The 16650-nt window shown below is 48.6% G+C and overlaps 1 protein-coding gene across 1 annotated transcript in view; it reads left to right on the forward strand.

The window, feature by feature from the left end:
* The window catches only part of LOC146808477 (transient receptor potential cation channel subfamily M member 2-like), a 1642641-nt gene that overhangs the window by 851765 nt on the left and 774226 nt on the right, over positions 1-16650 (forward strand). The gene's annotated exons all lie outside the window — the stretch shown is intronic.

The following is a 16650-nucleotide window of genomic DNA, read 5'->3' on the forward strand; positions in this document are numbered from 1 at the left end:
CAGTTGTTGGTAGTGTTCTATCACCTCCGTGGTGATGATCCTGTTTTCCTGCGGATTGAACCGCATCTTCTTCTTCCTCTTCTCCTTGGCCTTCCCCGACCCGAGGTTCCCTGCGGGTCATCTGTGGGGCTTGTGGGGTTCACGTTGTCCTCTGCACTCTGTCCAGGTGCACTCATGGTGCTACGCAGTTTTTTTTTTTTTAACTGCTTGTCTAGTGCATTTTCCAGCATTATGCATGGGTATTGCAGGCCTTTTGCTGGTTATCGCATATTTTTGTATCACGATTTGGGCCATCGCCGCTTTTTCCGTGTTGGTGTTTCACCTTTTTTCGGCATCGCGTTAATTTTAACGTGCTCATTTGTCTCCTTATCGTGAGACTATCGCATTGTGCCACCGTGTTGAAAATACAACGTTAACACTGTGTTATTTTCACGTGATAGACTGCGATGTGCAAAGTTGTGTTAAGCTAATTTTGCGATAATCAACACACGTTCTTGAGAATATCCCCCTGAGTTATTTCTATTAGTCGCCCTCAAGGGCAAAATCTTTGTTGGGTAAGTCCAACAGCAAGAAGAAGGCCAAGAAGCTGAATCATTCTTTGACTTCACTGTTCTGATCCATGCCATCAGATGAGGCACAAAAATTACACTATAAGTTTAGTCCCCACTTAGCCCGTGCAGCCTGAGTCTCAGTCCACTCTGTGCATCCCTGAACTTCCCGGAGCGACCCCCGCTCTATAGAAAGAATTTTATGAGCCTATGCACCTCATCTTTGCATTAGGATGGTGCCTTGAGTGGATGTCCTCCAGCAGGTTCATCCTCATGCCATTTAGACCTATTGGATCTGTCCCTGGATCTGGACCGACTTTAGTTGTGAATTCACAATCTTTTTTTTCTGAGTTTTATATTGCGCAAACTTGACCCAAAGGTATCACGTATTACAGTGCTTTATACGAGCACCAGTTGTGTTACATGAGAACACATACATTTTGTTAGGCACGGGGAGATAAGTGATTTGCACAGAATCACAGGTGTTGAGCGTCATTGCCGAGACTCGAATTCGGTTCCCCAGATTTGATAATGACAGCCCTAGCCGATCTTGTAGGTTCCATCCAGTAGCACCATTTCTGGTGCTGACCCAATAGTAATTGCCCACTCCAAAATGGTGCCAGACCGGCATCATCCGATGTCATCTCCGGCGCCAACCAGAACTACACCCTCCATTTCTGAAAAGCCCTGTGAGGAATATTGGGGTGGATTTGAGGATCTTTATGGCTATCCTAACCCTCTTGAGCAACCTTTGGCTGAGGACAACTGCTATGAGGAACTGGCTGATGCCAGTGGTCTGGACACCTCACAAGATATCGGCCTGGTCTCTCCTCCTAGTGTGGCTATGGAGGAAGTGGGTCCCTTTGTCATGGCTGTGCTGAGGGCATCTGAGAACCTGGACCTTATGCGGCGCTTGTAGGCTGTCAAGACCAATGTCCTGACAGAGGTGCTTCATCCCAGGTTATCACACAGGGAACCACTCCTCCCCTTCAAGGAAGCCCTCATGGATGTCCTGCTAATGGCCTAGACCAAGCCCTGCACAGGTGCTCCTCTGCACAGGGCAATCACCTGCCGCCAACACACTCCCATCTGATCCAGCTTTCCTCACCCAGTACCTCATCCCTAAAAAGCCAGGTTGTGCATGCCTCATGTCCAAGGTTAAAATGCATGTTCCAACCGTATAGGGAATCCAAGAGGCTGGGCACCTTTGACAAGAGGATTTTTTTCCCACTAACCTTGTGTGCCGGTATACCCACATAGTGTGGGACTCGGTTGCACAAGTGTTGCCCTTGGTCTCAGACAAGGCTTGAGCTGTTCTGACCCAGGCTGTTGCCGAAAGCAGGGATGCTGAAAAGTTCATGATGCGCTGCAGACTGAACATGATATACTGTCTGGGCAGAGCAATTGCTTCGTCTGTGACACTTCTTCACCACACCTGGCTGTTGTAAACTGACTTCTTTGGGGATGTCCAGACATCCCCTATGGATATGCCCTTTGACAGCACTTGCAAGTTTGGCGACAACACAGATTCAACACTCAAGTACTTTGAGGACAGTAGGACCACCAGAGGATCACTGCTGGATCAGTAAGTGCAGGTTTCTTTTGCCAAAGTAGCCAATGAAAGGGTGCTGACATTAGAAATATGTTGCGGTTGCTAGTTCTGCTGCTTCCTGGCTCTGAAGAAGGATGGAGGTCTCAGCCCTCTACTGGACCTGCAGCCTCTCAACTACTTTCTGAAAAAGGAGAAATTCAAAATGGTTATGTTGGCTCATCTCTGCCCACCCTGAACTCTGAAGACTGGATGGTAGCCCTGGGTGCATATTTCTGACCCACAGACGTTACCCGTGGTTCACATTAGGCCATGACTACTTTCTTTGCTGTGCTCCCCTTTCGCCTTACCAGTGCACCTCGGGTGTTTATGAAAGTGATAGTTGTGGTTGCAGCCCATCTGGGGAGGTCAGGGTTTCCAGTCTTTCGATTTCTCGATCAATGAGCACCTGTTCAAGGTGTGCTTGCCCCTTGCAGGTGTCAGCCACCTCCAGACCACGGTGGACCTCCTGTATTTATTGGATATATAAATGTGCTGAAGGCACACCTGACCCCCTGTCAGACATTCCCTTTCTTAGGAGCCATTCTGAACACAGTGCAGTTCCACGCCTATCCTCCAGTGTGGTGAGTCCAGGATATTCAGGCTATAATTCTGATGTTTCAGCCTCTATCCTGGATTTCAGTGAGACTGACTCTGAGGCTGCGAGGTCCCCTGGCCACCTGCAACCTGCTGGTAAAGAATGCCCACTGATATATATGGGCTCTGCAGTGAAACCTGAAGGACTTTTGAATACAGCTTCTGGGGAATTTCACCGTCCCCATCCAAATATCAGAAGGAACTGAAAAAGACCTGCAGTGGTGGCTAAAGAACCATAATTGGAGCAGCAATAGACCAAGCTATTTCATCACCCACATCTCACAGTGGTGATAGATGCATCTCTTCTCGGTTGGGGTGGCCATCTGTGAGAGGTAGAGATCAGGGAACTCTGGTCTCCACTAAGTCTGGGGGATGAACTCCGCTGTGCTTGCACACTCCGCGTTACGCAGAGCTCAGGGAGTTCCGAAAACTCCGCTTCGCATTGCGGTGTTTTTTCCTCGCTCGCGTTCGTCAATGTCAATTTGGTGAGCATGAGCTTGGAAAATCAACCTCCTGTGAGATTTCTCAATGCGGGAGGTCAGATTTCTCATTGCAAGCGGTCGCGTATGCTCGAAACCGCTCTCGGTGAGAAACCGCCAGCTTGCATTGAGAGAGATGCCGCTCGAGTAAAAATCTCCTTGAGCGGCAGAAAAGAAGCAACGCCCTTTTGCGCTATGCATGATGCCGTTTACGATGATTGGACAGTGTGGACAAGCACCTGGCACTGACAATCACCGTGAACTGCATTTATCTAAAGAAACTCCACCGCTTATGGAGCCCCGCGTAATGCAGCAGAGTTTTTTGTGCACTTTGCGGAGTACCGCATAGCGGATCTCCACAAACTCCGTCCAGGGTTAGTCTTCACCAGAGTCTCAGCTCCACATCAACCTGACTTGGCGTTGAAAGCCTTCCTTCCATCCATCAATGGTAGGCTGGATTAGGTGTTCACAGACAACACCGCCGCCATGTGGTACTGCACAGGCAAAGCAGGGTGGGTCTTGAAGCTTGTTCTCCTCTGAAGGGTCAGGGCATTTTCCTGGTGTCAAAAAACCCCTAACGGGATCTCAACACCAGAGCGGACAAACTCAGCTATTGAAGCCTTGCAGATCGTGGATTGCATCTTCACCCGGAGGTGGCCAAGGTCTCTTCCATGATTGGGGAGAACATTGGTTGGATCGATTCGCCACCATCGAGAATGTGCAATGTCTGCAATACTGTGAGGTGGAGACTCCAATGCGACTCGAGAGATGCATTTCTTCTCGAATGGGGTTCAGGACTCCTGTACGCCTTCCCACCAATATCACTCCTGCCCCAAATTTTGAAGATCAAGAAGGGCCAGACCAAAATCATCCTTGTGACTCCAGACTAGCCATGGAGAGTATGGTATCCCAAACTCCTTATCATGATCATTGATCCTCCCATCAGGCTGCCCCTTTGGAAGGATCCCCTGGCTTAGCAACAGGGCAGGATTTTGGACTCAAACCTGTGCACGCTCCACCTTCGTGCATGGAGATTGAGCGGCAGCAATTGTGAATCTATGACCTCCCTCCGGAAGTCTGTGAATTCATTTTGGTAGCCAGGCGTTCATTCACAAAAGACCATACGCGCCTGCTGTTGGAACAACGTTGTGGCTTGGTGTACTTAAAAAACATGTTGTCCCTCTATCTGCACCCTCGTCCAAAGTGTTGCTGTATGTTTTGTCATTAGCCCAGCAAGGCCTTGCTCTGGGAACAGTTACAGGGTATCTTTCAGTCATATCAACTGTTTTACAGTTGGTGGATCAACCCTCCCTATCAAAGTCAAACATTTTGACACGTTTTCTGAAAAGTCTTCATCATGTTTCCTCCCAAAGTTTTCATTATGTCCCAAAGGGATCATAATTTGTTTTTAACGTGTTTTATGTGTTCCCCCTTTAAACCTCTGGAATGTTGCCCTCTCAGACTTCTGACAATCAAGACAGTCATTTTGGTGGCCATCGCATCATCCAGGAGGGTGAGCGAGCTACAGACTCTTTCTAAACTGCCTCCATTCACCAAGTTCTTCCCAGACAAACTGTTTCTCCTAACCTGTGCCTCTTTTCTGTTAAAAGTGCTGACACCTTGCCACGTCAGCCAAAGCATCATGCTGCTGACCTTCTTTGCTCCACCGCGCCCATCCAAAGAGGAATAGAGACTTCATCACTTGTACTTGAATAGAGCATTGTCTTTCTTCATTGATCACACCAAAAAACACCAGGTAAAACTTCAGTTCTTTGTTGGGTTCGCTGGAGCTAATAAGGGGAAAGTAGTGCAAAAATGGGCCATTTCCAGATGTATTGTACTCTACATTAAGGGGTCGATTCCGATCTTGGCTGGAAAGGCTCCGAATTGGATTTGGCTTTGCCTAAACCGATCCGGAGCCCTTGTTTCCGACCGAATCGTTGACAGTTCCGAACGACCAAGTACGATGCCTGGAAAGCCTTAGCGCTGAACGAATCTGTTCCGGAAGGCATTTGGAGAGATAGAGCCTTCCGTAGTCAATTCGTACAGTTCTATGGACTAGGTTTTCCGAGCGAGCAAGTATGATGAACGATTCGGACAGCCTTTCCCATTTGTTTTGCCCAGAACGAAAAGGCTGCTGGAATCGTTCTTTGGAGGCCTGTAGCTCTGAATTGGACCTGTGGAGGTACCCATGGGTCCCCTTTCCCCAACCATGCACATTGTGGCAGGCACCAAGGGGTGCCCACCACAGAATGCATGATTATCCCCAACCTCCCCTTTTGTCAACGCAAGCCTGGGTTAGCGTTCGAATCACAGGTTCCCATTGAAGCCAATGGGAGCCTGAACAAATCGTATCCGGGCGCATTCAAATGCATCGTACTCATTTGGTCAGACTTTCCCAATCCAAGTCATCTGGAAAGCATTCCAGACTCAACTCATTTGGTATGCTTTCCAAACAAGATCGGAATCGGGCCTTAAGACTTGCTAAGCCCTGGACAAGGAATGAACCCCTGTGGACTTGCGGGCTCATGCCACCAGAGCCAGAGCAGTGACCACTGCATTAGCTCAGAGAGTCATAATTTTGGAAATCCGTCAGGCTAAAACTCGGGCATACCTGCACACGTTTACAAAACAATACTGCCTTGATAGTCAGGCTCATTGTGTTGGGCACTTTGCCTGTTCGGTCAACGAGGATTTTTTGGTGTGAGTGAGTTTGCAGACCCACCACCGGGGATTTATTGCTTTGGTATTTATTTATTTATTTGAAAAGGTTTATAGAGCGCGAACATGACACGAACAGGGTATCAGAGCACTGTAAATGTAAGCAAACCATAAAAGAAAATAAGCAGACATACGGTTATTAACATAGATATAACATAGCTATATGTGTTGCAGGGATTCTGCACACACACAGAACTATGCTCAGGAATATGGGACCTCGTGTATAGGGGCTATGCCTTCCCTGTTCATACTACCCCTTTTGCTGCTACATCAGCCAATTAATTCCCTTCAACATGAACGTGTACGCCATCACGTTGATGACTCAGCGCGTGTATCACGTGAGCTCTTGGTAGCTCATTTTTTAACTCAGGTACCTGTTCCCAAAGTAATTTATGCTTAATTGCGCATTCTTTCAAGTCTTTAAACTCATTCTGACCCCAGTAGTGAAGGTATTTATTGTATGACTGGACATAGTCAAATGAATCGCATACAGTCAGTGTTGGGAATTCTTGACCTGCATTTAGTAGTGCCAGTAACAGGGCTTTTAATTCTGCCAGCTGTGCTGTGCAGTCTCCTAGAGACTGTGTCTTCATCTTCGTACTGCTAGGATGGAACTTGCCGTCCTGCTTACGACACTTCACAATCACACATGCGGCACTGTATTGTTGTTTACTTCCCATGGATGGCTGAGCTGATCTATCAGTGTAAATAATATATTCATACTGATCTAGAGGCATTATTTCATTCAGAAGAGGATATTCTTGTTTGTATTGCAGGAATGCTTGTGTTTTAACTGGCGAGTCAAATTTGTAATCTACATCTGTTGCAGTGAGAGAATTAGCCCATTGTATCCATCTTGGATGTAAAGCTTTAGCATTTGGAACGCTTGCTTTTGTGACAGCCTTCATGGCAGGTACCGGAGTCCCGACAATTATTCGTTTCCCCTGAGCCAGTGCTCTTTCTCTCACTACAGCAGTCTGTACTGCTGTCAGAATTTTTTCTGTGGAAAGAAACCAATCGCATTTCTGCATTTGTATACAAGTGTGATTTATGTGCTATATGTAGTGTTTCGCCTTCATTGAAGGTTAGGTAAGAATACCCGGATTTACCCGCTATAACAAGGATCACCAAATGTGTGGTGTTTACACATGTGTGTAGGTGTTTTGAAGCTATCATGTCAGCTTGTAAGGAATGAAGTATATCTGTGTGTTTCTGTGTCCAATGCCTAACTGAAAAATCAGGTCTTATTAGGTTGTAGTAAGGTTTCACTTTTTCTGCGTAGTCTAAAATGTAAGTTCTGCAAAAATTTACGAATCCCAATATGAATTGTAAGTTTATCAAAGATTTAGGAGGTCGGAGCAGCACACATTTTTCTAAAAAGTTAGCAGCCAGGCTTTTCCCTTTACTTAAAAGCTTACATCCCCAAAAAAAGGACATTGAAGTAGGCTATTTTTGGTTTTTCTAAATTGAGTTTGTAGCCCTCAGAGGCGAACCCCAAAATTATGTTGCTCACCCTGGTCAAACGATCCATTAAATCATCATCCGTCAGATAAATATCATCTACATAGGACAATGCCTCTTTATCTAAATTCTGAAGTAACTCTGTTACCATAGCTGAGAACAACCCAGGGCTATTCCTATACCCTTGGGGAAGTCTACAGAATGTATGCTGAGAACCGAGCACTGAGAATGCGGTCAAATATCTGCTTTCAGGCACAATATTCTGACAGAAAAATCCATTTGAGATATCTAATATTGTTTTGTACTTTTTCACGCAATGTTATTCATTAATGCTGCACTGTGTGCATTCTGTACTGCAAATGTTTTAGTGCATGTGTTCAGATGTCTGTAGTCAAAAACTAGACGGCATGAATTATCGGTATTCATTATAGGAAACAAAGGATTATTCATTGAAGAGGTGCAAATTTCAATTACACCCTGATATGTGAGTTGATCTCAGATCTCCCTGACTTGCTTTTTTGCTTCTTGTTTAATAGTGTTTGTCTCTGTGGAGTTGTAGTAGTTTTTACTGGGATTACATGGTGAGGCGACTCAGCATCCCACCCAACATGGTTGTGATATAACACTGGAGCAAGTGCTACCAACCACTCCTGTGCATATGAATGTTTTAAGTATAACGGAACGAGGTCAGAAAAAGCTGGTAAAATTACAGTTTCTCCCTTTGGGCACTCCATAACATTTATTAAGGTTGTAATTATTTTTCAGCCCAAAGGATGCCATATCCATAAGTCAGGTTATCCCAAAAGAGACCTTTAATATTTCTAGCTTTGTCCCCCTCCATTTGGAGTGTTGTTTCATGTAACTTATGCGGGACACTACCCTCGTATCAGGTGTCTCCACCATGATATGTTCATTCAACTCCGCTGTCACCAGAAATTCCATCAGGTTCTGGCGAGCTATTGTTACTTCTGCTGCGCTGTCTAGCATCGTCAGAGCTCATTCCCCATTCAGAAGTTCAGTCCTCAGAATTCTGGGCATGATTGACTTCTAGATTTGTATGAAGGGGACCCATACTGAGAACAGTGTATCTTGCTAGCTGTAGGAATGATTCAATTGGGGTAAAGAAACATACTAAAACAAGATCTATACTATTTAATCACTACACATACAACAGGCCTAGTTCTGTGTAATAACAGTGCATATTGAATAAGTATGTACATATGACTCAATTCAGTTCTTTTTGGTACAATGTTAAATGATATTCTTTTGGTTGTTTACCATACATTATTTCTTATTTTTTCTTCTTTTTTTACTGTTTTGATATTTTCAATGATTATTTTAGCATACATGTATTTCATTATTTATAATTCACAACCACATATGTACATAATACATACACAAATTATATATATCACAGACAATACATTATAGTGCTATACAAAAATTCAAGTATAAAACTAGGAGAGGAAGTTCCTCGGTTGGGAAATAATTTCAAAGGCTGGCGGTCGACTAGAACACGACGCGCGTTTCGGTGTTTTATGCCTTCATCAGGGAACCCGTCTCAACATATATTCTACAATAAAGTACACAATAAATATATCAAAAAACAAGTAACAGCACTCTAGGCCTGAAAATCAGATATTGATACAATTGGGAACACTAAGGTGCCGATTCCGATCCGGTAAAAAAAATTACCGTACCGTATTTTTTTACGTACGAGTCATACAAGTCCAGTACAAACTGCGAAGTACGATTCGTACTGTAAAAATACATACGAATCATATCGGGAAAAGTCTACGAGACGTCCCCGGACAGTTTTACGTACGAGTCGTAAAACTGAAGTCCGAGCGCACAAGTCCGATCCGTACCGGCATCCCGAATACACAAGCGTATGAAAAACGTCCTGTACGGAGTGAACTTTGTACGACCCCTACCCCGGGTACACTTGGGCCCGGGGTACGAGTCGTACAGCCACCCCACCCAACCCGCGCATGTCCGCGCTGTACCCCCACCCCAGCACCCGCGTATGTACGTGCCGTACCCCAGCACCTGCACATGTTCGCGCCGTACCCCCCACCCCAGCACCCGCGCATGTTCGCGCCGTACCCCCCACCCCAGCACCCACGTTTGTACGTGCCGTACCCCCCACCCCAGCACCCGCGTATGTACGCACCATACCCCAGCACCTGCGTATGTACGTGCCGTACCCCCCACCCCAGCACCCGCGTATGTACGCCCCGTACCCCCACCCCAGCCCCGTACTTGGACGCACCGTACCCCAACACCGTACCCCAGCATCGCGTATGTACGAATCATACAACACCATTGCATGTGTGATCACTGTACAACAACATAGCGTATGTACGCACCTTACATACGCGAAAATGACTCGTACTGAACCAGGACACTGTAAAACAGCACAAGGAGGGTCAATTCGACTCGCACAACACCACAAAACACGTCTACAGGACAAAAAACATCTAAAAGACTGACCTGGCACATCCAAACAGGCAAACAGAGGCCCAAACTCACAACCACCTCTTATAACACACCCACCAAAAGTTCAAACCCAGCCACACCCACAAATGGACCAATAAAAAGGGCCCACACTCACAAACCATGAGCCTTTGCAACAGACCCACTGCTGACAGACATCACACACAAACAACTGCACCCATACACTTTAACTTACACACCTTCACACAACCTCCTTCACACATACCCCCTCTACACATACACACACACCTACACATTCACACCCACACACCCACAACCATCCACACCCACACCCCACACCATGCCCACAGACAAGAATCCAAAGTTCACAAGGGAGGAGCTGGACATCCTTGTCAACGAAGTCATCAGAATCGAGCCACAGCTCTTTGGAACATTGGTCAGACAGACCAGCCTAGCCGAAAAAACACGCCTGTGGCAGAGGATCGTCGATCGGGTGAATGCTGTTGCGCCCATCAGAAGGACCAGGAATGAATGCCAAGCCAGGAGGTATGATCTGCGGAGGGCAGTCAATCGCAAAATGAACGAGGACTACGCCCAGAGTAACATCACAGGAGGTGGGCTGCCTCGCAGACCGTGCCTGGGAGGAGAAGGTGATGGCCCTGCTTCCGCCGGTGGGAGTACACAGAGTCGAAGGAGTTTGAGAGCCTGGTGAGTGCACAAACAACTTACGTAACATGGGGGGAATGGCATCCACACCCCGACTACAACAAATGCACTCACCTACCCCCAAGCACTCACCGGACACAACCACACTCAAAAACAACGCTCATGCCACTAACATGAGTATGCCCCATTCACAAAGCAAGGCCATGCCATGTCCCAGCCTACACAAACCACAAACCCAAGACAGGATGTTCGGGATGCTAGGAGGGTGGGGATCACTAAACATATTGTACAACTCAGAAACAGACACCATTGCCCTCAGCCCATATGGCCCAGGTACATACCCATGCACCATGCGCAATGCACTGGGCCTGGCAAAGTACTGACAAGGTAGCTGACACTTGGCCCTGCTGTAGGCAGCACAAGGCCCTCCTGTGACAACTGCAAACTCTAAAACAAACACAACAAGCTCAGATATCTAGGACAGGAACTCACACTCACTGACATGGCAGCATGCACCATGGGGGGACAGATACATCACCTGGGAGACCCACTGCCAAATCACACCACACCCACCAGCAGGCACCGTCAATCAATCAACAATCGATCAGGGTACTTGTAAGGCGCGCTACTTACCTGTGAGGGTCTCAAGGCGCTGAGGGGGGGTTCCACCACTGCTCGAAGAGCCAGGTCTTGAGGAGTCTTCTGAAGGCAAGTAGGTCTTAGGTCAGTCGTCGGTGGGTTGGGAGGGTGTTCCAGGTCTTGGCTGCGAGGTAGAAGAAGGATCTGCTGCAGGCGGGCATATGTTGGATGCGGGGGACTGCTGCGAGGGCGAGGCTGCCGGAGCGGAGCTGGCAGGTGGGGGTGTAGAAGCTGTGTCTGATGTGCAGGTAGGCATGTCCGGCGGTGTGGAGTGCCTTGTGTGCGTGGGTGAGGAGCTTAAAGGTGATCCTCTTGTCGATGTGGAGCCAGTGCAAGTCACTCAGGAGGGGGGTGATGTGGCTGTGGCGGGGGGCGTTGACGATCAGTTGTGCGGAGGCGTTTCGGAAGCGTTGTAGCCGCCTTTGGTGTTTGGATGGGAGTCCTGCGTAGAGTGCATTGGCGTAGTCCAGTCAGCTGCTGACGAGGGCCTGTGTAACTGTTGTACTTGTTTAGGTCGGGATCCACCAGTAGATCCGGCAGAGCGTGCGTAGGGTGTCGTAGCAGGAGGAGGAGATGGCGTTGACCTGCTTGGACATGGAGAGGGAGGATGCGAGGATCAATCCTAGGTTGCGTGCGTGTTTGGTGGGTGTCGGTGATGTCCCCAGAGCGATCGCCCACCAGGAGTCGTCCCAGGCTGAGGGTGTGGGTCCGAGGATGAGGACCTCCGTCTTGTCCGAGTTCTGTTTCAGATGGCCGCTCCGCATCCAGTCGGCGATGGCCCTCAGACCATCGTGGATGTTGGTTTTGGCGGTGTGAGGGTCCTTGGTGAGGGAGAGGATGAGCTGGGTGTCGTCGGCGTAGGAGATGTCTTTGAGGTTGTGGTGGTGGGCCACTTGTGTGAGGGGGGCCATGTGGATGTTGAACAGCGTCGGGCTGAGGGATGATCACTCACCCCTTACACAAGCACACCCCCCCAGGGCAGCCAATGGAGTCACCCACTCCCACAATGGACATGTGACACAACAAGATCAAGCCACAGCCAAAAAAGCATCCAAGCCCAAATTCGACATGTCAAACACCCTGGAGAACATTTCAATCAGTCCCCTGCAACATACCCATCCACAAGTGAACATTGATTTGAATGCTAGGCACATACAACTACCTGGAGGTACTGTGGCAACTAGAATATGTATGAAACATGGATGTCGCATGAAACAGCATTAACATTGTCTCTCTCTCACACACAGGGCAACATCATGGATCGCCCCCCAACAATGGGGGGGAAGTACCACAGTCCCAGGCTCGGGAGGAACCTGATCCCACCGGCAGCAACACCTCACAACACTCCACGGATGACCCCAACCCACCTGGCCCCTCTGGTGTCCAAGCCCCTGCAGCACCTGCTTCAGGTACATTTGTGCCAGCCACCACCCCCATTACTGCCACATCCCAGGAGACACCCAGGAGCCCTGCCCACACTGAACAACTGAGCCAGTCTGACCTGGAGGGACAAGGTTCGCCGGGCACCCAGGAGGAGGCAGCCAACACCGACACTGCCATCCCTCAGGGGTCCCGTAGACCCGATGTGCCCACAACGGCAGGCCAGGCTCGTGTGGGCAGGGGTGGTGGAAGTGGAGGCAGGCGGAGGCGAGAACCTGACCAGACAGCTGAAGGGACCGGTATGTCACACGTACGCAACATCATGGAGGCATACCAGCGTGACACCAGGGCCATCAGTCAGGTAGTGGCGACCCTCACAGACATTAAGAATCAGCAGGCCGAGCAACACGCCACTCAACAACAACACCAAGGACGGATGGAGGCAAGACTGGCTGAGCTCCTGGCGGTGCAAAGGGACATGAGCCATTCACTCCGTCGGATCGCCGACAACATGGGCAACCCTCCCTGTGACACCAGGTGCAGACCAGCACCAGCCACAGGGAGGGAGGAGGAGGAGGAGGAGGATTCGTCCAACGGAGCCTCCCAAACATCATCAAGGCCTGCATCTGAGGGTCCCCGGAGGAAGGTGGGTCATCCACGGAAAAGACCGTGAGAGGCAGGGGACCATCCACATCTCCCAGGTCACCTGGCCTGGCACCTGGCCTTCATGCGCAACTGCAGCACATCATTGACTGACATTCTCTGCCAATGGACTTGCTGGTCATAGTCTGACCAATGATGACCAACACTGTGGTCTGGACTCTGATGACTTCAAATGCCAAGGATCCCATCTCCTCCTGTGAACTTTGGATTCTATGCACCCGGTAGAGCACCTTATTTTTTCAAAACACGCACCCCACCGACAATAAAACTATTTATTTGTCATGAGATGTTGCTGTCATTCTGCATTAGTCCACAACATACGTGTGTGTAAATGTCAAACTATGCCTGAGTGTTGAACTAACTCCAGCCGTCCATACCCTGGGATCTGAGTCCGGTACAGGACACACATGGGTCACAATGTATCATCTGATACAGCCTGGGATCCCAATACTCACCCGTGATGGCCTCAAGCTGCTGAGGGGGGGGCTTGAAATACTGTGCGGACACACCAATCAGGAAGCGGATGATGAAGGCCTAGAGGTCATGGCTCATGTGGAGGTTCCCGGGGAGGGAGTCGCAGGTATGTTTGTCCAGGCGTGAGAACCATCTCCTTCATGCTGGAGTGTTGTGGATGTGAAGAATGTTGTCCAAGCCAAGTTCGGATGCATAGAGTTGGGCCAACGGGGTCTTGGATGACAGACGTACAGGGTTGATTTTGGGGTATGGGGTTGTTGACTTCCTCCTGAGTGTGTGTGAGGAGTGTGAAGGTCATCCTGCAGCACACAGTGATCCCTTGCAGCTATCTCAGGTGAACGGTGATGTTGATGGTGTGCGGGATGTTGAAGCTGAGTTGTGCAGTTGCACCCTGGAAGTGGACACGTTTCCCGTGAGTTTGGATGTACTTGCTCCGTAGAGGGCGGGGCAGTAGTTGACACGGCTGGTGTCGGAGACCTGGGGGATGGTCTGTCTTTCCTTAGAGTGGATCTATCTGAGGATCATGTGCATCATGCAGAGGGTGTTGCAGCTTGAGGTACAGATGCTGGTGATTTGCATGGCAAATGTGAGTGACAAATCCATGATGCACACCATCTTGTGTGCGTGGCCACTGGGTGCTTGTGTAGGGCCCCTGCGGGTGGGACACAAGGAGTTGAGCCAGCTGCAAGGGGACAATCCTCAGATGATTACCTCAGTCCTGTACAAGTCCAGCCTCAGGTTGCTGATGTTCAGCCATTCATCCACCGACCTCATGCCTTCTTGAATGTTGGAACTGGCAATGGCTGCGTCTTTGGTGAGGCTGAGGAGCACCTGGGTGTTAATGGCATACAACATGATGTGGAGGTTGTGTGCGCATGTGACGATGGAGAGGGGGGTCCTGGACACATTGAAGATTGACACACTGAGAGATGATCCCTGGGCCATGTGCCAGATGACACCACTATACCACATGCTGAAGGCTTGAGTCCCACTCCCATGGCCTTGCTGGTGGAGGGAGCCTGTGTGGAGCAGGAGGGACATGATCTGGTCGGTGTGACAGGGCCTGGAAGGTGGGGCAGCGCTGTGTATGCAGTTGGAGTTGCACACTCAGCATGCAAAGGTGTTGTGTGTGCGGTTAGGGTATGCCTGAGAGAAGGCGGTTGAGTTTTGGATAGATATTGCTTTGAGGGTGTCTACAACATCAGACTGTTGTGTGATGTGGGTCATGCAAGGACATGAGGGTCGTGCAATGTGCACGTTACATGTGCTGACGGTCCTGCCTTTTGCACCGCGTGGCCGCAACTGTGGCACAGACAAGATGATGACAGCCAAATGAATGGGTGGAGGGAGGCAGGGAGGAGCATCTTTGAGGCGTGTGTGTTGCCGAATCCCGCTACTTTGTGGGCCCTTGCTGCAGGAGCTGCAGCAGCAGGCGCCATGCCCTGGAAAGTATGCCAAGAGTTGCAAACAAAGACAAGGATGTCAGAAAGGACAACTGCAACAGGTGTATGTAAAGGAAGGAGTGTCCGGTCACCCATGGCACACCCCGAGAAAATGGATGCACAATCACCAAAGATGACTGACACAGGATCAGGAAACAGAAGGCCGAGCTGCGCACAGGAGACACACCCTCAGCAGGTGTTGACGGCCCGTTGTGGGGACCAACATGCCCAAATACATACACAACCATGGACTTCATGCACAATACAGATTCGAATTCATGAAGAACTGCATGCATGTTGCTAAACTACACATAGACTCATATGCACTATCTTTGACAACTATGCCAGAGATGCCGCATGCAAAGTGGCAAGAGACCTGCATTGACAGAGATGAGGCACCTTGGAATGTGAGGAACACCTTTATTACTCAGGCTCACACTAAGGGAAATGCATCAATATGAACAGACTCACAGGTCATTTGGCTGAATATGTGGGACCTACACTGGACACCCCCTTCACAACACAGATGTTGTAAATCCAAATGATCTGGCACACAAGTGAAGGAGGTGGGCCAAACACCCCCTGCTGCACACGGAGAGGCTGCAATTCCCCAGTGAGCCTCCTATGGGGATGTCCCATACTATGTCCACCCATAGCATCCTGTATGTGTCTGAGTGAAGTTTTACACACATTGATGCCTTCCTCAGAATCCACAAACCATTACAGATGACTGTCATGAAGGGTGACTATCAATTCATGAGAGTCATGCTACATGTCATGTGCCCCATGGTGAATCGACATGTATGCATGGTAACACAATATGCACAGGAGTAGTCCCCACTCATTCAAAACATGTAACACCCCCAAAATGCATTGCTGCAATCCTTACCCAAAGTGTCTTTTCAACATGTCCGTGCATGGAACGCTGATTCAGCACACGTTGCAATACTCATGAGGAATATCAGGAGGCCAACGATGACACGAGCAGACAACATGCGCAAGACCCTGGGGATGTCAGACACACAAGGAGACAGCGAAAATATTGTTATCCGCATGCATGGTCATTTACTCTACATGAATAATGTTGTCACCATGCTAATTCAAAATTTAGTGTTATAAACACATCTGGGCACACCAGTTCACTATATCTGTCATCCAAAGGCAAATAGCCATCACAGGGTGAGAAAAGAGATTTACAATATTCAAAGACAATTATAGTTCAAAGAGCCACAAATCATATCATCCTTTAAATTCGGAAAGGGTTTTTCTTGAAGAAAGGTCTTAAATCAGGTTCTTCTTTTATATTTTATTTTCGGTTCATAATGGCATGAAAAGCAACGGCAGCCGACGTACGTTTCGCCCCCCTGGGCTTTTTCAAGGCTTTATTTTTAAATTCTATTTACATCACGCAAAGGCACATGCTTCTGTGTTAAGTACATCCGAAATACCTTGTGCTTGCGATGCAAATCCAATTTAAAACTGACATCCCCGTATCAATACGCGTTATAATAATGTGTGCGTTTTTTTGGAGCGCG

The sequence above is a fragment of the Triturus cristatus genome, chromosome 8, assembly GCF_964204655.1.
Source record: "Triturus cristatus chromosome 8, aTriCri1.1, whole genome shotgun sequence".
Taxonomy (NCBI): domain Eukaryota; kingdom Metazoa; phylum Chordata; class Amphibia; order Caudata; family Salamandridae; genus Triturus; species Triturus cristatus.